This window comes from Sinohyriopsis cumingii, chromosome 6 (genome assembly GCF_028554795.1).
Source record: "Sinohyriopsis cumingii isolate HCF-2022 chromosome 6, ASM2855479v2, whole genome shotgun sequence".
NCBI classification, from domain to species: Eukaryota; Metazoa; Mollusca; class Bivalvia; order Unionida; family Unionidae; genus Sinohyriopsis; species Sinohyriopsis cumingii.
The window spans coordinates 79386576-79410594 of NC_142966.1; the positions used below are offsets into that span (position 1 = coordinate 79386576).

General features: G+C 34.8%; 1 long non-coding RNA gene across 1 annotated transcript; it reads left to right on the forward strand.

The window, feature by feature from the left end:
* Positions 1-224: 224 nt before the first annotated feature.
* Positions 225-20501, forward strand: LOC149797295 (uncharacterized). The gene is made up of 3 exons (XR_016421793.1): positions 225-7163; positions 9257-9368; positions 14455-20501. It is a non-coding gene; the product is annotated as an uncharacterized LOC149797295 (long non-coding RNA).
* Positions 20502-24019: the final 3518 nt, after the last annotated feature.

The window sequence follows — 24019 nt, forward strand, 5'->3', positions numbered from 1 at the left end:
ATATTTTACAATGCCTGGTTATAAGAATAATTTAAGCTTTTATAAATGTTCTTGCTATTCCTTGATAGGAAAAATTGTGTTTTAAAGAGAATGGGTTGTATTTCATTTTTTGGGTTGTACTTCATTTTTTGTTGATGTCTTTCTTTAAAATGTTGCACACAGACATCATTATTCTGCCCATTCTTGGTTATTAAGAGAAAGGACTATATGTTGTAATGCCTATCTGTAGGAATGTTTTAATTATGATGCATACATATTCTCATTACTAATGCTCAATGTTTAAGTAAGAACGTTGTACATGTATATAAAGTGTATGTTGTCATTGATTGGGTAGATGTCAGCTCGTAAGACTATCTTTTAATTAAAAATCTCAGAAGACCAGAGAAATCAATGTCTCAGAAGCCATTCAGCCATCTCAGATGTATATGAGAACTGAGAATATACTTTTCTTTGATGCTTTTTTGTTTAGCTTACTACTATGAAATAGAGTAGAACTGTTTTACTGGCATCAGTATCAGTGTCAGCAATGTCAATATCACATATGAAAGCATATTCACTTTATATAATGTGTCGTATTCATTTGTCAATGAAACATGGAACAATACACTATTAAGGCTATGTTGACAAATATCTTGGTTATTTTACTAGGAAATATGCTTTCACTATTGCCAAAGTAAATGCTTGAGAGATTTATTTAATGAGTCCATAAGCATTCATGTAAATATGTAAATAATTGAGGCAACAAGGTAGATTACAGCCTCAAAACTAATTGTGTCATGTTCTGTGAATGAAGCCATTATTATTACTATTGTTGATGGCATCTGCCCATCCATGTAGGATGATGAGCAGTAGCTATTTTTTAGTTTGTGCTGTGTTTCCTCTGGTGGCTTATAGGTCCTATCCTGGAGAAACAGTGCCTGACAAAAGTATTTCAGCAGAATTTTGTCATAGTTAGAACCTAATTGGCTTGCTGCATTGGTGCTTACTCCTTAGTGGGTCCAGTCACTTTTATATGACACTGCACTCCAGCCTGGATCTTGCAGCAACTGTTACATTTGTCTCTGCTGCTCACCAATATTCACATTTATCTCTTTGTATGTTAAATCTTTCATGTCATGCTTGTGGACATATCTGCTGGTTACTAGGTATTTGGAACTTGGCTGTAAAGCATATTCTTTGTGATGGGTCGATCTTGCATACCTTGCATGTTTGTGATCCAGCATTGTTATCTGTGTTTAAGATGGTCCAGGATGCTCGGCAGATTGGCCTGAACAGAGATGTTGTCATTGGCAACCACATTTTGCTATGTAATGCCAAGAATGCAATGTAATGAGCATATGAAGTAAGTCTCTTACTGCTGTGGATAGTCTATGTTTTGCTGCCATACAGCAGGATACTGAGGACACTGTACTATTGGATGTGATTTGAAGAACCATAGAATCAGACTTTCACATGGATGCAGATGACTAACAAAGCCTGCAATGGATGACATGTTGAGTGAGGTAATGCACTCAAATGTTGCTACTGGCTTCTTGATCTTTTGCATCAGTGCATTGCTGACTGCAAAACCCACACCATGTTCATGGTGTTCATCAGCACTCTTGCCGTGTCAGTAAAAGGTGTAGTTGACCTCCTGTAAAGAACATGTGATGGCTTGTCTTGTTACCTGGAGAGCTCAGTATTTGATGTTCAGCTTATGCTGCTGCCAGTCAATCAGAGCTGTCTTGCATACATCATCAAATGCTTGCAGGTTGTCGATCATTGTAGAACACTTAGTTCTGACATTCCAGCTTCAAGGCTGGAAAGTTTGCTTATGGCTCTGTAGGGTGCCCTCTGCTTGTCAAGAAGAATCTGTAATCCCCATGCACCAAGAAGGGAAGCAGACCAAGATGGGCTTGGTACCTTGTCGGCTTGGGGCTGCCTTGCTTTGCAGTTGGTGATAGCTGACCATTAGGATGTTCTGCTTATTCCCACATCAAAGACAACCTGTGGAACATGTGCTTTATGCCAACAAGCTGGGATTCTAACCCATAAACTGCCATGAACCATGTTTTGCCCTTGCTGGTAAGAACAAGGACACTATTGGCTAGATTGGTGTAAAGAAAATGGTAGCCTTTGTTGAAATTCTCAGTCACTGAACCATGGTGAACAAACCGTCAGCAGCCTCAGTTTATTTTTTGCCAGAATCTACAAAAGTTGTTTCACTTGCCCTCTGGTTGTTTCAGAATATGAGTGGCACAGGTTTTTTTGTGGTGATCTTAGAGATTTCATCATTTTCATGGTTTCCATTTGACATTTCACTATGAATAAACAGGGACAGCCATGGACAAGGGTATTTGATAATATGAATTTCCTCATTCTAGATTACATCCTAGTCAGAAGAGTTCCTGAAATGGGAAAACCCTGCAATTTGCACTCCATATTAACTTTTAGCAAAGATTTGTTCTCATGGATGTGAAGCCCCTATCATCTGTAAAATAGCTAGTTCATTTTCTACTTGAGGAAAGTAGGATGAGAAAGCCAGCAACAGCTGTCATGTCACCATAATATATTGGTTGTATTGTTATGCAGTTTGTCAGGATCTAAAGTGCCACATACCAACAGAGATTTAGGAACACCGGACAAATAGCTGTCACATGTCTCTGACTGGTGCTAAAAACATCAGAACATGTGACTTTTTCCAGCATGGTGGCGGACGTTCTTATGAAAGCTTCAATTTTTTTTTATGAAAGCAATTGATTCACTGCCAATAAGGTAAGACAGTTTTTTTCCCCATTCAGACTATGTATTTATGCAATGGTTTTGTTTGCCTTTTTAGTTTATGGAGGCATTCATGATCGGTTTCCATAGGGCTTTGTCTGTGATAATTTGTTAAATGTGGCAAGTTCAAATAAAAATTCCAAGGCATTCATTTTAGGGGATGTTTCTTTCTGTTGTTTCTATTCTTGTTTCTTCGTTGGGATCCATCCCTTCCAAATGTTATGATTTATTCTGTTGCAGGTCACTTGCAACATACAGAAGGCCACATCAGGCCTGTTTTACATTCTTGAGCCCACAGAGTGATTCATGTGGGAATATTTAAAGTGCACCTCACTTTCCTTCTCATAAATATCCTTGGTTTGTTTGGAAATTGTTTATAGGCATTGGACACGACAACATCTTGATGTGCCTTATGACCTTTCATTACATCCCTGGATCTGGAATTTAAAAGACGGAAAAACTAATTAGCAACCTAAAAAAAACTGCATATGTGTGCTTGTCTTGTGTGCACTATAGAATTACAAAAAAAACTGATACCAGAGTTTTCTTTTCATGGAACTGAACAGACAGTTGCTTTAAATATCAGGATTCAAGGAGCATTAAGAGAGGCAGAAGCAAAAATATTTTGAGATACTTAGTTTGTAGGAGGCCACATTAGTGTTCTAGAGAGTAAACTGCCTGTAGTGATCTATGACAAGTGCTCGATCAAACATTTGGAGAGAGAGGGCCACCAGTGGCCTCAAGAGCTGGATGTATGTGTGCTGTTCTTGTGTGTACTCAGGAATTACAAAATAAGATGACCTATAGTTACCTTTTCACTGAACGATATAGAGAGTTGCTGTAGATGCAGGATGCTAGTAGCAAAATGTTCTGAGGTGGCATTGAAATTAACAATAAGTCTGTACATAACCCAAAATATCCACTGGCTGTCTCGGAGCATGCAGTGTGCTTGCCTCCAGTGCATATGCTGATGACCACAGAAGTGGACAATTGTGGATAGCAGTGACACAAACACTGCCCAAAGATTTTTAGAAAAGATTATCAATGTGAACCCATTCATTCTTTGTGAATAATACAGTTTGTATACCAGTAATTAGTGTCTCTAAACTCTGGTGCCACACAACTCTATCTTGAAGGAGAATTATTTGTAGCCATATTTATAAAAAAAAAATTCACAGATAAGGACAAAGTTACATGTAGCATGTGTTATCTATATGCATCTCGTCTTTATTGTATTAGAGATCTCTGATGGAAGATTTCAGAAATGTTGCTAAGTATTGTAAAGGAAATAGATGACATTAGAAATATTGCTCTTGTTTCACTCATCAATTGTAGTCAGCCTTTTATGTTTTGGTCAGATTCTTTGTCCTTCTAGGCTACTACCCACATTTGAGTTGGTCTTTCTAGGCTACTACCCATATTTGAGTTGGTCTTTCTAGGCTACTACCTACATCTGAGATGGTCTTTCAAGGCTACTACCCACATTTGAGTTGGTCTTTCTAGGCTACTACCCACATTTGAGTTGGTCTTTCTAGGCTACTACCTACATCTGAGTTGGTCTTTCTAGGTTACTACCCACATTTGAGATGGTCTTTCAAGGCTACTACCCACATTTGAGTTGGTCTTTCTAGGCTACTACCCACATTTGAGTTGGTCTTTCTAGGCTACTACCTACATCTGAGTTGGTCTTTCTAGGCTACTACCCACATTTGAGATGGTCTTTCTAGGCTACTACCCACATTTGAGTTGGTCTTTCTAGGCTACTACCTACATTTGAGTTGGTCTTTCTAGGCTACTACCCACATTTGAGATGGTCTTTCTAGGTTACTACCCACATTTGAGATGGTCTTTCTAGGCTACTACCCACATTTGAGATGGTCTTTCTAGGTTACTAACTACTACCCACATTTGAGTTGGTCTTTCTAGGCTACTACCCACATTTGAGATGGTCTTTCTAGGCTACTACCCACATTTGAGTTGGTCTTTCTAGGCTACTACCCACATTTGAGATGGTCTTTCTAGGCTACTACCTATATTTGAGACCATCTCTAACACTGCTCTTTACTACCATGATTTTTTGTCACAGTATGTATATTTATATGTTTTCTTTTGTAATAAATATGACTTTTTTCCCGTGACAAGTTTAATGTTTAGATAATAATTTGCAACAGGGGTATTGAGAAATTTGGATATGCAATTTAGGTACTGGTTTTTATACCGGGATATACTGTAGTCCGTTGGCTAGATAGGCCTTCTGTGCATCCCCATCATCCCTGCGACTATTTCTTTGGCATTTGATATGCTTTAGTGTATGAAAGCAAGAAAAAAGATGTTAACATTTAGGGATGCACTTGCTCAACTGCCTGAATATTTAATGGAATCCCAAGTGACCTATTTTAAGGCAGCATGAGACAGTTGTTGGATGTGATGACATCACCCATATTAGAATCCTTTTCTGTTGAAGTCAGTGGTTTCTGTAAACATGAGCAATATATTTGGACATTCATAACAATGAACACCATCCAATTGTCTCAACCTGTTATACATAAGATTTTAAATATACCTAGTAAAAGGTGCAAGGCAGTGTTTTTACCCCAAATAAGTTTTGTTTTTGAATTCACACTCTTTTTGGATTTTGTTGGAAATGGTTTACATCAGACTCCAAGAGGTTAGTCTCAGAATTAAATTTAGCCATTTTGCAAATCTTCGGAGTTGGGGGTGGGGAACTGTTCTTTATGTAGTGGTGTTCAGCTGATCCTCTTGACTCCAAAAGTTTTTAAAACTTCTTTCCTTCTTGAGAAAAGAAAAAAATGCCAATGGAGCAGTTAAATTTTATTATATTTTATAAGTACCAATGACAGGTCATGATATGTGTGCATTGTAGATAATCAGTTTTATAATGCACAGTAGGCCTACCTAGTCAACATACTACTTATAAAAAGTGACAAAATGAAAAATGTAACAAAAGGGAAAAGTTCTGTTTTTTTAATTACAATCAAACATGCCGGGAAAAGCATTTTTGCCATGAAGTGTATAAATTAATGCTATATGTTTGTATTGATCTATTACCTGACTTATTTTATTTATTTTTTAGTCTTTGGAAATTATTTTTATGACTATTTTGTTCAAATAATGTGAACTTCTTTAAATGCTTTTACCTCATCAATCAAGTAATAACGAATAGGGATAGAATCATACAAGAAATCTTGTTCTTAACTATAGAGGACTAAATGGTTTAGAAACAAATGGTAAAAAAGAATTGAAAAAAACTTGAAAAAAATATATACATGTATTGCAAAAAATATTTTACAGTACTTGTCTTTATGAATGTTGTAAGTGGGTATGCCTTTTCTGTAAATACTTACATTATGTATACATTTTACTTGCTGTAGGTGCAAGTTTGTAAGTGTATATTTTCATCATTCAGTCATCATGTGTATTGTCATTTCTATTATTGCAAAATAATCGCTGCCTTCCATCCCTATATTATTACCATGCAACGTAACCTTTTAAAGGAATAATGTTTAACTTAACTTGTAAGGAATCTTGCATGATATTATCACATGGCAAAGTACTGTATATATTTATTCATCTAATATCATCATCAAGGTGTCTTGTTTGACATATTTTGCAATGTATGATGTAATCTATGTATATGAAAAGTCTAATATGTCTTTACATTATGTAATGTTTGTAACATATATCCATCAGATGTTTGATCTGATGTCCAATATTGCTACCAGTCTTTTATGTATGCCCCAGATGTTTTTCTTAACAGGTGCCATCAGTTGCTGAAGGTTGCATATTCGTGCAGTCTGAATGGAAGATATCCTTGATGGCTGATTAGTGTACTTGATTAAAAATTATGTGTACTATGATATGGCGAATAGGAGAAAATCATGCTTGCATATGTAAAGTTCAATTTATTGACTGGTAACAAGGTGGTTGTGTATTTTCAGTTTAATTTCCAAGACATTTTGAGATCATTTATTTGCAATTATGCCTGTTCCAGAAACAGATCTTTGTTAATATATGCCATGGGCAATCAAGAGACTTTGTGTGAGTATTCAGGACAGTATTCTGATGCCTGGTGAAGTCTGGGTGACTCGAAATCTTGTGTCTGTACCCTGGATAGTGACGATTTCTTGACAGATATTTTTGTGCAAGAAAAGATTTTGATTTATAAAAACCTAATACAGACACATGTTCTTGATCACAATTAAAGACATTTTATGTGCATGTATTCAGAAATTTTTAGGTCTAGATAGCGAATTCTGGAGAGTGCTACTGGTAACAGTTTATCAAGTCTAAGATGATCCTGGGCATGATTCGCTTTCCTGAACTATCATGGTATATTCATCACTGGGAGTTGGATTTTCTTGTGTCATTGGAAAGCTTTCCAGGTGAGTCATTTTCACAAAATCTTGCAGCTTTACTACTAACTTTGTATCATTTTTGGGTAAACAGACTTACAGTGTTGGGTCAATAAATTATTTAGCATGGAGGAAAAATATTGGGGAAACTATCAGCACAGTTGCATTTTTGTGAATTTTGATCTCGAAACATTCCTGAAGTTCAGTTTATATGGTGCAGACTGTTGCGTTGAGGACATATTTGGTTTTTTCCTGCCATCCATCCATCAGCCTGTTGTGAAAAGTTTGCTAATATTCAGTAGAACAAAAAAGACAGCATAGATGAATGAACATATTGTATACACATGAAGATGATCCAATTATAACCTAGGTCATTATAATTTTAGTTTACCTGTCCATACATCCAGCTTAACTCCTATTAAATATGATGCAAATTACATCATGCATCTGACAATAATGATTTGATTTTGATAAAACTTGCAGACTTGATAATGGTCTCATATGATCAAGATCTCCAATGAGATCAAGAGACAAGCAAGATCCACACATCTTAAGCTTATTACCTATTGGAATCTGGTTTTAAGGTGGCACTCTACAGTTTCATATTTTACATAGGGTGAGAATTTAAAAAAAGAAAAGAATTTCTCTGGGTTTCCACACAGGTTATACTGGCTATTTAAAAAAGACTTGTATATCTTAAGCATTGTTCACAGAATCTTTAATTCCCTTTATTTGGTCAATGATTGATGGGTGTAATATGTGTTATAGAGTATTGATGGGTGTAATATGGGTTATAGAGTACACAGCTTGGCCTTACTCCAGATGTGCACCTTTAAAAAACAAACAATGCTAGCTCTACTTGGTCATTTTCACGTCCTGAACTAAAGTGGTAAATTGTGAAAAAAAGGAGCCAGACAATTATGTTTTTTTACATTTGATATATTTAGTAATTCATTCACTGCCATTTCAGAAGCTGGTACTGTCTAGTCTGGCAAAATTTATTTCCCCTATTTTAATAGCTGCTAAAGATAGTGTACTTTAAACTAATTCAGGCTGATTTTTTAACACAAGAGAGCAGACATTTTAGCTAGCAGTGTACATAGAGAATATACAATTTCCACAAGTAAAATATCCAAAGAAATGTGTCACATTACAACAAAGTAGCATGGAGGTGAGCATGGTTCACATGCAAACAACTTCACCTTATATAGATGGTGGCCTAGTGGTTAGAGCATCTGCCTCGGATGTGAGAAGTCATGGGTTTGAACCCCGGCCGAGTCATACCAAAGACTGGTACTAACAGCTGCCTTGCTAGGCGCTCAGCAATAATGTGGCTGGGTGGGACATCATGCTACATGTCTGCGGCATGATACGCCAGTGCTAGACATCACTATAAGCTGCCACACTGCAGCATTGCAATGATATGACTGAAAAATTGTTAAAGCTATGTTAAAAATCCAAATCAGATACACACACACCATCTTCACTAGCTAGGGTTCCGATAACCCTATCTACACCTTGGCATATCTGTCAGTCTGTCTGTCTCTCTATCTGTCAATCTAATCTAATGTACTCTAATCTAATCTAATCTAAGAAGGCAATTAATTATTCACAGATCAAATAATCTTGTAGTTTCTGTCATGTATAGCCCTATCAGTAGACCGTACCAAGCCTTTTTCTTTATCTGTTTAGCCACATGTTGAAAGTAAACTTCTATTTTTGAAATTTTCTCATGGTTGAGGTTTCTTCCAGTTTTGGTTTTGAGACTTTTTTGAGAACTTTGTGTTTGAATATTGGTGAGTGCCTTTGTAAAATGCTCTGTTTGCTATTGCAAGAATTGTACTATGAGGGTAGGATAAGTGTTTATATTCTTGAAATCAATTTTCCTAACTAAAGCCCTCCTTCCTCCCTCCCTAATTCCCAAACATTCAAATGGAAATGGTGAGTTTTTACTACAGACTCCATATTGATAAAGAAAGCATGTCATGCTTAACTGCTGGGTAAGCATGATCTGATGTATACCTTTTTCTCCACAGCTGTCTCAATTCCTCTATTAAAGGAAAAACATTTTGCTGTTTTCTTAAGCCTAAGTTCCACTACATCTCTTGTTGTTTACTTTGCAGACACACTGGATGGGATAATGAGAAGAAAGCAGGAATTTTGTAAGAAAGTTTGTCAAGTCTGAAACAAAAAGATTCTTTTGAAGATGTTAAAGCAGAATCAGTTTTAAGAAAGGTAAATATATTAGAGCTTCCTGTGGTGAGGATTGCACTGATACATTTTTTAAATTCTGTTTGTTGATATTCTGGACATCTGTTGGAGTGTATTGTTCTCCTTGGCAAGGTTTGTTTAATCTAGCATACAGAGTATCTGAAACACTTTCATTCATTATATAAGTCATATTCATAATGTATCACTAGAAAATCTCATTTATAGTACACTCATATATAGCAAAAATATCACATTTATAATTAACTTCTTTTCCTATCAATAATAGGTAAGGGACCAAATGCAAAGAAAGCAAGAACACTAACAATAGTAATTATGATAATATTAGTAATAACAAAAACAACACACATATAATGATGATTAATGTTTACTACTGTAATACTAATAAAAACAACAATAAAAATAGAATTGATATAAAAAATTATTATTATTATTATTATTATTATTATTATTATTATTAAGCCTATTCAACAATTCTGGATGTTCTACACTTTATAAATCCATTTTATTTACCACACTAAGTATTTTATAAATCTTGAAGTTAAAAATAAATGATTGAACTATTAAGAGTCTTATTTCTCCTTGTGAGTATTACTCAGTCTCTATGTGCAAATATCTTATGAGACAACACATAAACACATGCATACAAAACATAACACATGCATACAAAACATAAACACATGTATGCAAAACATAAACACATGCATACAAAACATAAACATATGCATGCAAAACATAAACACATGCATACAAAACATAAACACATGCATAATAAAGAAACACATGCATGCAAAACATAAACACATGCATACCAAACAAACACATGCATACAAAACATAAACACATGCATACAGGACATAAACACATGCATACAAAACATAAGGACATGCATACATAACATAAACACATGCATACAATACATAAACACATGCATGCAAAACATAAACACATGCATGCAAAACACAAACACATGCATACAAACAGTTTCCATATGGATTATAGAATGATCCTCATTTTCTTCATTCTAAATTACAACATTTTTGAGATGGCTATCTTTTCCAAAAGCTTCATTAGCTTCTAAAAATCAGTGGTATTTGTTTATCGATTTAGATACTGAATAATAGAAATAAAAAGGTAGAACAGTAGATTACAAGACTGATGGCTTAGGATCTATTCCATGTCTCATTTTTGTCATTTGTTTTAAACCTGGTCAGCATTGATTCAATAGAAACTGTTGTCTATTTTGAGCTGTTTTACAGAAACTCTGTCTGTCTATCAAATATGTGCAAACTCATACATATTTTTGTTCATGTGACAATTGAATCATTGTGGGTATATAACAAAATTATGCATAATAAAGGTATTGATAGTTGATACCAGTTTAGAAGTATGTTATAGGTTTTAATCCTTTTAGTGGTTTGACATAAACCTGCTGACAGCTCTTCCTTTGTTGCATATGAAATGGTTTTAACTAACCTTTGTATAAATGGTTTTACAATATATTCTACCTAAGTCATAATCTGGGTGACTTTCCCAGCAACTCTTTGGCTTCTGTAACAACCAGAAGGAATTTTTTTTTGACAGCTGCAACAGCTAATAGACCAATTGTGTTGAAACGTTATAGGAATATTTCTTGGAACATGTCTCACCCCAAGTGGTCTAAGGCACTTGCCTGAGGTACAGATCACTCGTACATCTCACTCCTGCCATGTGGGTTCAGGTCTTCGCTTGGTATGAGAAAATTTGCCAGTTGCATACTGTGGGTCACTGGTTCTTCCTGTATTCTTCCTCCATCAAATACACTTGCTGCCATATTGGATATCATGTGCTGAAAAATGGCATCAAACCCCATGGAACCGAAAACCTTGGAATATGTTTTATCAAAGTGTATTTTGCTTTTTTTGTCTTCCTAGCAGTCATGTGATTAATACAAAGTAACAAGTGTAAAATCCATTTATGTTGTAATTATCCAAAACCACTTGGCCAGCTTTTAGAAAATTATGTTGGAAAACTCTTTCTGGACACATGCCACTAAAATTGAATTTTTGATAGCTTCACTTGCAACTTTTTGTTCAACAGAAATCTGGTTGAACACATTTTCTTTTTCATCTTGTCAGCCACGTTTTGGCAAATTGCAAGAATGATACCAAGATTTTATCAATACTGAGTTTCTGGAGGCATCTCAGACATCTGTATTAGCTTCTATTGCAATGAGGTAATAAAAAAAAAAAATCACATGGTCATTGGTCTTGTACATAATATTGTATTTTAGATTTGTGAGAACCAGATTAGAAATCTCATGTTTGGGCCTAATATTGATTTATATTTTTATGTGATAAAATGTTCTGAACCCTCATTTCATCAAAATGTATTTCCAAAGCTGAAATGGTGCAAACTATCAATGCCTTACTTGATTTATTGCTTGAGTGCAGGCAGGTAGCTGCCATCTCCTGACCATGTGCTTTACATAGTGTTAGGCCAGTATTTGAGCTATAGCATCTGAAACACCTGGTGGATGGATATATGCCAATAAATAAATGTAAATTTGCAGTACACAAAAACAGCATGCAGACTTGTCAATGCCTGATATATCTGTACAAATGACAGCAGATACTTAAACTATCTACTCTCATTGTTTACCATAACTTTAAAGAAGAAAAAAAAAGCAGCCCTTGAAAATGACCTAACCAATTATTAGTAAATAACATGTGCATTTCATCTATTAATAGTGCAGTATACATCATATTTATATAATACAAGAGACAGAGTGAATTTAATCATTTTGAATGTATAATCATGGCATGGAGGAGACTGTAAAATGCAGATTCCCAACCCTCCTGTCAGCGGACAGGCTGATAAGCATAGGAAAGAACTAAGACAAATAAAAACAGACAAATGAGGAAATTTTAATAAAAATTTTAATACTTCTGGATACATATTCTGAGCTTCTTTTGTTTTGATCTCCACCCCATACTTTGAGTCATTTGGGTAGGTTTCTGACTATAAGTGTTACCCCAGAGGCAAATGTATGTTGGGGTACATTTTTTTCTTTTCTTGCCCAGTAAGTGCAATGGGAAGCAGACTACTAATTCATTTCTCATTAAACTTCATGCTAATATATGAGAAAACATTGCATTAAATTGGCATACAAACTACACACATTTTCATTCATAAGAGTTAGGGAAATCTTTTTCAGCCTTGAGAAAGATGTGTTTCGTTGCTTTATTTTGGCTTCTTGCAATTAGACTAGGGGACAGCTGGTGGGCACCTAATAAGATTGCTTTGCACCAAGAGTTCCTTTGATAATTTGTTGGTAGGAAATAAATACAGATTATCCAAAGAAAAATATTTTCTGTCAACTATTGTACATTATTTGCAGTCAGTGGCTGCATCTCAAAAACATTTAGTACTCTTTTTTATTGCTCCACCTAATGACTGGTTATCTGGCTGTAAAACAATTAGTGGCCAGATACCTATATGTAGATATGGGTTGTTTTCACAGATGTCATGATTGTGTACACAAATACCCACAATGCAATGTGCACGCACCTTGCATCGCCATTTTGAGTCCCTGGGCCTGATAAAGATTTCTCATGCACATTATTATTAGAATATATTTTGACGAAAATGGAAAGAAGAGTTTGCAATAACAAATCATCAACATAATGATCAGTGTGGTTCTTGTTGTTTGTTATTATTACCGGTATTTGTCATATTATAATTGTTCATAATAGTCCGGCGACTTTTTTGCCTTTACTGAAAGTCATATACAGGAAATAAAAGTAATACTAATGCCAAGGTGTTAACAGTTACATCAACATTCCCCTTCTGTAATTTCAATTAAATATCAAAGAAAATTTATTGTACCCTGATTAACTAGCTTCAAATACTGTCCACAGATCAAAAGTCCTGTTTTCTCAATATCTGTAATTACATACTTTTTCAAATCGTGAGACCTAATTAGATCTGAAAGCTAACAAGATTCAAATGCTCAAGTTTGTTGATAGTCCCAAATCACATGATGGCAGCATCTGCTGTCAGGCTCCATAAAGAGTGCTGAAATTTGATTACCTCCTTACTAGATGAAAAAAAAACCAATATAGGGTATTTTGAGTCATAAACCATTGATAGGGGTGGGGGTGTCTTGGAAATGAAACTCGTTCATAGTGAGTAAAATTGTTGTTTTATTATCAAATTAGTGATTGATGAATAAAAGAATGACTAACTATTATCACTTTGTATTATGTGATTTTTGAGCAATACATATGTGTAAGCGCCTCAACACTTTGTAGGCCAGATTTGGCCAGCCTCACTAAACAGAACTGTGCATACTAGTATCAGCATCCAAGAATGACATAATAAGAAGATATTGATGGACACAGAATTATTGGTCTACAAGTACATATACTAGCTTAGGAAATTTGACAATGACATTTAACTGTACTAATAGAAATACTGACATGGGAGAATTCAGAACTAATATCCCTGTTATTCGAAATAGTTAAAACTTATTTGTACCCACTTCCCTGATTGAAAAGAATAATCAGAAAATAGATTGGTAAGTTTTAACAGCACATAAACACATGATAAATTTTATTGTGAAAAACCGCTGAAGTAATGTTCTTGCTCAGGGATTCACCATGGGAGCCATCTCATTCTGGTCAGGGCAATATGTGAACACCCACCACTCTGGTTGCAAGTCCTGTATTCTTGTTACTGAGCCACTTAAGCTTATTGAGATTTTTCTTGTCTCAAAAATATATAATTTCTTCCACAGTATGTGCAACCAAGTGTAGAATGAACCTTAATACCATGAAATATCACTATCCAAAATCCTTATTGAAACCAAGTCGCAATGTCCTACCAAAACCCCTCATACTTCAGTGACTTTTGTTTTGTTTACTTTACTACCAGTCTGTCTTGGCCTATAAAAAAATAATGACATCAGTCTGTGAGTGGACCAAATGATAATATATTTTTTTATAACAAGCGAGCCTTAAGATTGCTATCAGAAATGTATAAAAGGGAAAACGTTGATTGTTATCATCCTAATGGTAAATTTAACTTTCCACTTCTTTTTTGCCATTTACAGCTGATACAGAGAGATGAAGAAACTGCAGGTAAAGATGAGAACTTGCTCCTGATGTAGACAAAACTTGGCAAACTGAAGCTGCCATATTGAATACCACATAGGATTAGATATCCTGATGCAATCCTCATTTGTCCCAGTATAGTCCATATCTGCATAGTATAGTCCAAAGCATTGTACTCTGTATGTCTCTCAACATCAGCCTCATTCTTATGCTTTGTATGTCTGTCCAGTTGTCCTAAACTGTGCTGCGCATTTTTTTTAGTAACTAACTCTTACGTTGTCCCCATATATTGTAGAACTGCAACTTCTAGCTCACCTGGTCATAAGGCCAGTAGAACTTATAGTATGGTCCTGTGTCTCATGTAAGTGATTTATTCACACTTATTTACAACTTTATGTCAAAAACCATTTACAGGAAGCATTCTGGCATCAAAGCCTTTAAAATTTGTTCATTGGATGCTAATCTATCAGCCAATACGGCCACCATTATTTAAAACAGAAAAACCCCATAAAATATCAAAATATTCTGAACAAAGTTTTACCAAATTTGAAAGAAATCATTCTGGCATAAAGGTCTTTCCAGTGTTTTATAGGGTTGTTGAAAATCCATCAAAAATGGCCAGAGGATAAAAGTAAAACCTCCTTCCACATCTACACAAACCAGCTACTCTAACCACATAATTATGTAGTATTTAGCCTACAACATTTCATTAAAATCCTCCAAGCAGTGTGAGAAAGGAAACAATCACCAATTTTTCATGAATAGAGACAATGATGGATGAACAGACTGATGGACTGATATAAGGTGGTAACACGTCAATACACTGTGCTACAGTACAGGGACAACAATTTTGCAGAGCTGTACAAACCACAAAGCATTCAAAGTTTACTAAAATCTACCAGGTAGTGTGAGGTAAGAAGTGTTGATGAACTTAATTCCTTCAATACACCCTTTATTAGATGACTATGTTAATTGCCCATCCTAGGACGGGAATAAACAAAAAGTATTTAAAAAAATAAAACATTGGGATGAGCAAGTTTAAAATAAAGTTTGAACATAAAAATACCCAAAATTTGTTTTAAATTAAGGATGCCGTCACAAATTTTGAACTTGTGACCTCTTGATTGGCAGCCTGATTACCAGTCCTAGGACATGAGTGACAAAAGAAAGTTTCCACATAAAAATAAAATAAAAGGAAAAACAAAGTAAATAAAACAAAATTGGGAGGAGCAAGTTTAAAAGAAATTTGGAACAAAAACAGAAAAAAATTAAAATAATGTTTTAAAATCTTCCAAAGAGTATGCAAAAAGTAGCATTGATGAACCAAGTCAAATATGCCCTCTTTGACATTTTCTTCAAGAAAATTACATTCGTATATTAGAAAAATGTTAGGTGAGCGATCTCAGGCCCACTTGTACCTAAAGTTCAGGTTTGTTTCACATTTTTGAACTTTTGAGATATAGAATGTTTTTTCCACAAACCATATGAGTCTGATTAAGCAAAAGCATTAGTTAGACAATTAAACTTTGCTGTTTGCTGTTGCTCACATGCCCTGTAAAGAGTTCTGATGTTGGAAAAATCATATGAGTCATATAAATGGGACATAATTAACATGGGTCATTTGGGTAATCATCTCTGACGAGTAGTGCTGAAACATCTCAAGAGTACTTGTTGAGTATTATATTCCTCGCAATAGCAGACCTGCCAACCCTTACAACTTAGCTGTAAGTCCTACAAAAATTGATCCTATAATACAGACTTATGGAATAAAAGGAAAAACTGCAGAAATATGATTGTTGCAGTAAAATCCAGATAATTGGCAGATCCGAGTTTGATTTGGATCTGGGTTTCATATTATCTTTAGTGGAATTAGAGAACCAGACTACCTTTATAGCAGTACTCCAGATGCTTTAAACTGCACATACATTGTCATGCTAAGCATCTTGTTGAATATACTACTGATACAGAAAAATAAAAAGGAATATTCAGATTGTTCTGAATGAAAGCAGGAAGGGCTACAATGATGTTTTTTGGACATCACGTGTTGATTTGAGTGTCACGTGTTGGGAGATACGATTCCCATCATGTGAAATCAAGAAAAACATTCTAAGAATTACGTCAAGTTGAGAGATAGCAACAAGCCATTGAGTTGCAATGGGTTTGGAACTGAAGGTGTATGTGTATGTTACAGACTTTTCAGGTGAACACAATGTTTACCATAGAAGCATCAGTTTGGAAAATGGGCTTGTATCATTGCTTACAATTTAACTGTCAGTTATACCTGTGTTTTTATTATATTAGTACATGTATGACAGGTAAATATTAAGCAACAACACAATCCCTCTTACTTTGGAATACTGAACTTTTAAATGCATGTTTTCCAACTTGACAATAGCAATACATGATATTTTGTTACACCTTATGGAAATTGGCCAAAATTACGGAAAAAGATCAGCTGCCTTACTTAGACGATTTTGTTAGGGTCTGCAGGTCTGCAGTAGACTTGATGTTTTCTAATGCCTTGCAGCATAATGTTGGAGTGGATATTGTTACTCTTTCATCATGTTTCATTCTGGATCCATAACTTTTGGAGGACTAATTGGATTGAATCCAAACGTTTTGTTATTTTGCTGCAGAAGACCTAGGTCAAGGTCAGCTTGCACAATTTTTTCCTGTACAGTTTGCACAGTTGTTTCCTGTACAGTTTGTATGGAGCTTTTAGTTTTTGTTCTTGTTTGACTTTTAACTTTGGCCTTAAATTGCATTATGTAGTGTGGATAGAATTTATATTTTACAATAAGAAATCTGCTTTTTAGCAGGATAAACTAAATCTGCTTAATCATATTATCGATCAGCTTGACTTGGTAAATATATACATGTATCTGCATACATATTTGTCAGATAAAAAAATGCTAAGCTTTAGAGTTATTTTTCTAGTGGTAAGTATTAGGGTATTTTAAGGAAATTCCCAAGTAATCTTGTTATAAATAAAAATCTTTTAACAGAATAGTTTTGCTTTACCTGACTTAAGAAGTCCAAAATTTTCTTTTCTTTTAACAAAACAGTTTGTATTTGTCACAAATTAATTTTGAAATATGACAGTAAAATTATATTTATGATTTTTTAATCATGTGTTTGGCACATGTATGCCAAAGTGGAGCCTGAATGGGATGTTGTGGTGAAAGATATTCAGTGCAAATCCAGCGTTTTTGAGACATTTTAGTTATAAAACTAAATAAATGTACTTTTTAATTTTCTAGCTTGTGTTAATATTGTTAAGGACAAGTCTTCCTTTGTAGACTGCAATTCATGCTAAGATTACAGGGGAACAGTTGTTTTCTCTTTGAATTTTATGAAAATTTTCTCAAGTTCACTAAATATTTTCTCATTTGTTGATCGTGTTTTATGTTTATTTGCACTCGCTGATAAATAATTTGCCCTTTGTTGGCATCCCACTCAAAGTTTTCATACCTATTATATATATATATATATATATATATATATATATATATATATATATATATATATATATATATATATATATATATATATATATATATATAATGGCTAGTAAATTGTAGGCTTTGGTGTCAACATTTGCTATTTATATTTGCAAGCTCTCTAATGTAAACACAATGTCTTTTATAGGGTGTCAGCTATAATGCAAGGTTAATCAACCCTCTTACCTTACAGTTTTTAGATCACAACTTATATAACAATTAACATACACATACCAAAGTCCTCATTTGAAGGGTACTGACCATTTAATATTTGGGGGTGGGACCCTACAGTTTTCATTTTAACTTGAGATATTTATGTTTTTTAATCCTGACATTGTTATTTTTTAAAAAAATAATAAAATGAATAATATGGTGTTACTTTGCTATAAATCAGAGCAAGATATTTTTCCAGATATTGATAAACACAACATAATTTTCCGTGTTTGTACAACCATGACAAATTCTTGAATTTGATAGGTTGCCATAAAACCTTGTTGAAATTGGCCAAAATTTCTTCATATTGTTAAGAGAGAATGCAAAACATACAACTTAATAAAAATATTATTGAAACCTTTTAATGAAGAAATATTCTCATTCAATGTAATTTTCAGGAAAAGAAAGATAAAAACAAATGTAAAAAATGGGAGAAAAACAAGTGGATTAAATGATATATGACATGGCTAGTTACAAGATGGGGAAGAATCCTTCTGCTGTAGTGGCATGTTAGTTATTTGCTTCTTACTCACCTGGTCATAAGACAAAGTGGTCTGTAAGGTTATGGCTCTGTCCTGGCATGTGTCACCTGAATGTCAACAATTTCTTGTTACCACTGTTCAATATATATTTTTTATTTAATTTCAATTATTTTGGGAATATGGGTTGTATCATGAAAACCACTAATGAGTTTGACAATGAGTGAGATTTATGCTTAGTAATTGGGTGATTGCATCTGATTTATGACTTTGCTACCACATGGGAAGCCATATTTCTAATCCAGTTTCAAGCAAACTTGGAATATAGGTTTATATTATCAAGATTTCAGACAAGTTCTATGACTTAAATTCACTTACATGGATGAGATCCTGCTTATTATTATTTAAGGTGTGGCTCTGTACTGGCATGTCTCACCTGACCATATTTCTGATCCACTTTTGAGATAATTTTAGAAAATATCAGTACATGGTCAAGGTCCTTTGTGATTTAGATACTGAGTGAGATCAATGCTTATCAATGAGGTGCTGACATTGTTACTGCATTCAAAGTCATATTTCTGATCTAATTTTATTCACAGATTATAGACTTTTATTAACAAGATCTCATGAGTTTGAAAACGATCAAATCTACACCTATCTATGGTGTAATGTTGCTTCTGATTGAATGAGCATGTTACCACTTTAGGGGCCATTTTTACGGATTCAGTTTTTAGCAGACTGTAATAAATGTATGTTTATAGCAGTAGGATTTCGGATGTTTTCAAAAATGGGCAAGATTCACAATTATTAATGAGGAAATCTTGCATTTGATTGGCTAAGTTTCTTACCACTCTGGAGGTCAATATTTCTGATCAAGTTTTTAGCAAACTTGAAATGTATGTTTATGAGGATTCAGAAGTTTCTGAAAATGGACAAGATCAATAGTTATTAATGAGGTGATTTTGAATCTGATTTATTCTAGTTTGTTACCTTCTTAAGATGTAAATCTATATAGGCCAAGTGGGCAATATCAGGTCCCATTGGATGGCTTGTTTCTTCTTCTGTTTTATTTAAATATGCAATAATAAACATAATAGATATGGAGAAAATTAATTTATATAAGAAACATCATTCCAAAACATTGGAAGTTCATGAAAAGTCCATGGAACACTTGGGCTGTATTATGATATTCATCTCCTGTGTTAGTTTAGTTTGTTTTAAAACAGGTAAATTTGGAATCAGTTAATGTAAAGCAAAAATATTATATAAATTTTACACATAAATATGTACATCAGCATCACCATAGTCATCAGAATTTATTCTTTTGGTATAATTTTAAAATTTTCAGTATTTATTATTAATAGTATTTTAAATTATTACATTACATGGATAGTGTACACCAGAGGCTATTGTAGAGACAACTATTTACCAGTGGTAAAAATATTTTGGCCTTCCATGGATACTTTGTAGAATTAATGAGGAAATCAAGCTTATTTAGGACTTCAGGTAATAACTGAGGTCACTCATCTCTGTAAATTGCTTATTTTTAGTACAGGTAAGAGCAGAGGTTATACATATGTAGAGATTTTCAACAGAGTTGCCAGATCTTAGCATGTGGCACTTAAAACTGGCTTTCACATATCACAGTGCTTTTTTAGGAAAACAAAATGACTGAATATTCTTAGTGTTTCATTGCTAAATATTGTTGTCAACCAATCTGACTCATTTCATCTTTTACAAATTCCACACAGCGTAATGACTACGAATGATGCATGTCTGTTATTTACTTTCAAGGGCTGTTTTACATATTTTGTTTATGCTTTGCAAAATAAAATAAAAAATGAAAAAATTGTATTCAGTTTCCTTTTTCTTAATATTTTTTTAGAACATATGATGTTAAATCAGGGCATCTTTGTTCTGTCTTGTTGAAGACCAGAAAAGCTTAGTCGTTGGACCTGCATGCATTACATCTAAAGCAGTTGTGGTTTTATTTATTAATTCTCCTTTTAAATTACTAGGAGGAAAGTGATGAAACTTGGCACTCTGTTTCACTTAAAGGTAACCGGTCTTGACTGTCCTAAATGAAAATGGTGCTCTAGAACACCTGATATATTCATCAAGGTGGTCACCTTGAAAATTGACATGCAGTTTTGAGTAAAGGCTTCTTATGACAGATAGATGGTTCTAAATCATATTGATGATAGTTTGACATCCGTATCGATGCCATGGTGTCATATAGGAAAATGTCACCACTCTTACTTAACAGATGGTTGTATAAAGATGGGTTTTCACCAAAAGCTCTTGTTACCACAAATAGATGAACCTAATTGAAAAGGGTATTGATCTGAAATGTAGTATGACTATCATCATAACCATCTTTAAAATCTTGTTCTCTCTAATCCTCTTTGCCATTTTCATATGTGGTTTTCATTAAAACCCTTGTGACTTGTATGATGTTTACAAATGAAACTGTTGCCAATCACAAATGAGTGCATTGGTAGCCATCTTAGACAGGTCTTGCAAATCCGTAAATATGGCTTGGATTCGTTTTTTACCACAAAACAAGTTGGAGTTTCATCTTTGAAGGGATGTTTACTACATTATATAAATTTCCAACTTTTGTGTTCTTTTTATTGTCAGTAACAAAGTTTATGACATTTGGTATTATCACTTTGCCATCTTGACACACTTAGACATCCTGACAGATACCTTCGTGGGTCACAATGGCATCCCATCACATTAATTAAGCCATATTAATCAGTGTAGGTCTCATGTGTGATATAGAAAACTTGTACAATATTGCTGGGTAATTTCCACTATGTCTTGATATATACAGGTAGGTTTTCTATATTCTCTTAGCATCCACTTCATAGTTATATATATGATGTTTTTACTAATTTTACCTGTATAGAATGGCATTGGTCCTTTCCTACAGGTACCAATTTGACTCACAATGGATATTGTAACATCCACTTTGTAAGCATCAATTGACACTTCAATGCCTTTTCTTTGTGCAGGTATGGTTTATACTATATAAAATTAGTTTATGTTATTGTATAACTTCCATTGTGATAGGATTCATTTAAGTTAGTTTTGTATCCATGGTTTGCCCCCTTCATAGTTACTTTAAGTAATGCTTCGGTGATTTTACATGTAAAACGGTCAACAATTGGCCATCCTATGTGTAACTTTTTACTAGAATTTATTATTTAGCATCCACGTCATAAGTATTAATAGTTAAATTCTAATTTTCTACCTGTACAGGCCACATGCACATTTTATCGGTATTTGTCATAGTGTGTTACGGGATGCATGTCACACTACACCTCTAAATATTGTGTGATCTAGTTTGCCTTACATATTAGATCATGAGCCTGACCAGACTGACAACCATTATACATGTGTCTTATTCTGTAGTTGGCATTCTTTGAATACATGTCAGACTTGCATATTACAGACAGAAGTCAGAGGGTGGCAGCAATTCACAGAGTTTACAAAGTGGAAGGTACAGAAGCATACCTTGAGGGACAAAGGTTCAAAGCCATATCATTTACTGGGGAGCAAGATAGAGAGCTGCAACAGTTACCTTTTCACATATCAGAATCATGGTCCAGTTATGTGGAATCATAATCAGGGTCCAGTTATGTGGAATCAGAATCAGGGTCCAGTTAAGTGGATCAACATTCAGCACCCTGCCCAACCTCAGAACTGGACAATGCTATGGCAGCAAAGATGACCATGTTGCTTAATAACTAGGATCAGCCATATTACTCTGATCACAATTGGCCATGCCCCACAATTGATCACACATTATGATCCACCAGAATAACAAACTTGCACAGTTCCACAACTCACATAGTGTCACTAGATTCCTGCATACAGTGCCCCAAAGCCTAGTGCCTTGGTACCCAAAAACCCATTTCATGAACCCAATTATATAACAGTCTAACCTGCTTAGTAATGTTAAGCATTTCCTGTCGATGATGTCTGGTTATAAAGGTACTCTATGGATCAGTATAGCCTGCATATTGCAGCTAGGCACTTCCTGTGTACAGAGTCCAGTTTACATCCACATGCATCATTCTAACCCACATAGTACCTCTAGCATATGATATCCAACTTGGTGTCTCAGTTTGAAAGATATGTCTCTTCATTCATCTTCACATTGTTGCCACCCGATGGGATCCTCCTCTTAGCGACATCTTGGATGTAATGATTTCTAACTCATAACATGCTGCAGGTGTAGTGAGCTACTATCTCCAACTACTACACAGGTAGCACACGAGATATTAGCTTCACTAAGTTAATTCAGACATGATAAAGACTGGCTCTTAAGTTCCCGTGTCATTATTAGATTTTGCTATGGTGCATGAAGACAGCCTTTCAGGCTTGGACTGAAGAAGTTTTTCTGCCTACTCTCATCGGAGTTTTGTCCTACTCATTCCTCCACAATAGCTGCTTGGTCTAAAGTTCCGACATCAGGTGACCATTGACTAAGGAAGAATCCACTTTTGATTGCATCCGAAATCTGTTAGAGTTACTGACATTTAGGACTGCTTACATAGTCAATTACAAGTCCTAAGTATCTACAGATGCTTTTTTTTGCAGACATCTTCCCTTGAATAGTTGTCAGCAGTTCTACAAGCCCCACACATCATTTTTACATTTGGATACCCATCATTGACGTCGTGACCGTGGGATCGATGTTGGATATAGTATCCTTGGCTATCTTTCAAAGAGCTGTACACAGTTTACCTTCTCAGAGGACATGCATTTGAGCCTGTTTATTAAATGGCCCACTCCGTAAACAGAGGACTAACATATTATGACCACGGCCGTAACGTCAGCTATGATATTAAAACTGCTAGAATGAGATGCAATACTCTCTACCTCCATCTTTCTTAAAGACCATCATAGGCCAAGCTATGCTTGCAACCGTAATCATCTAATCTCTTTAATGATCAGGTTGCCAGAATTATCCGCAAGTCACCAAGAATGCATTCTTTTCCTCCGTGATAGTCTTGGCAATGGCAGACGAATTTGCAAGAAAGGTTGCAGGGAAGTCACTCGAGCACAGACCACAGGTATAGATCAATTGGCGGCAAGGTGGAATGCCAAAATCCCAACCTTTCTCTCAACAGTCACGAATCCAAAGGTCTGAATAATCAATGCTCTTTCTATAGATTGGAGTGGCCAAAGGTTTACGGTTCTCCAACACCTCAGGTTTCGAAGGTGATGCAGGAAACAAAAGCATTGGATAGTCTTCTCATCCTGATTACACCACTCAAAAGGGATATCTTGGATCAACCCTATCAGTAGTGCAAGATTTGGCAGGAAAAATAGATATTCCCTCTGCTTTAAGCAGCCATGAC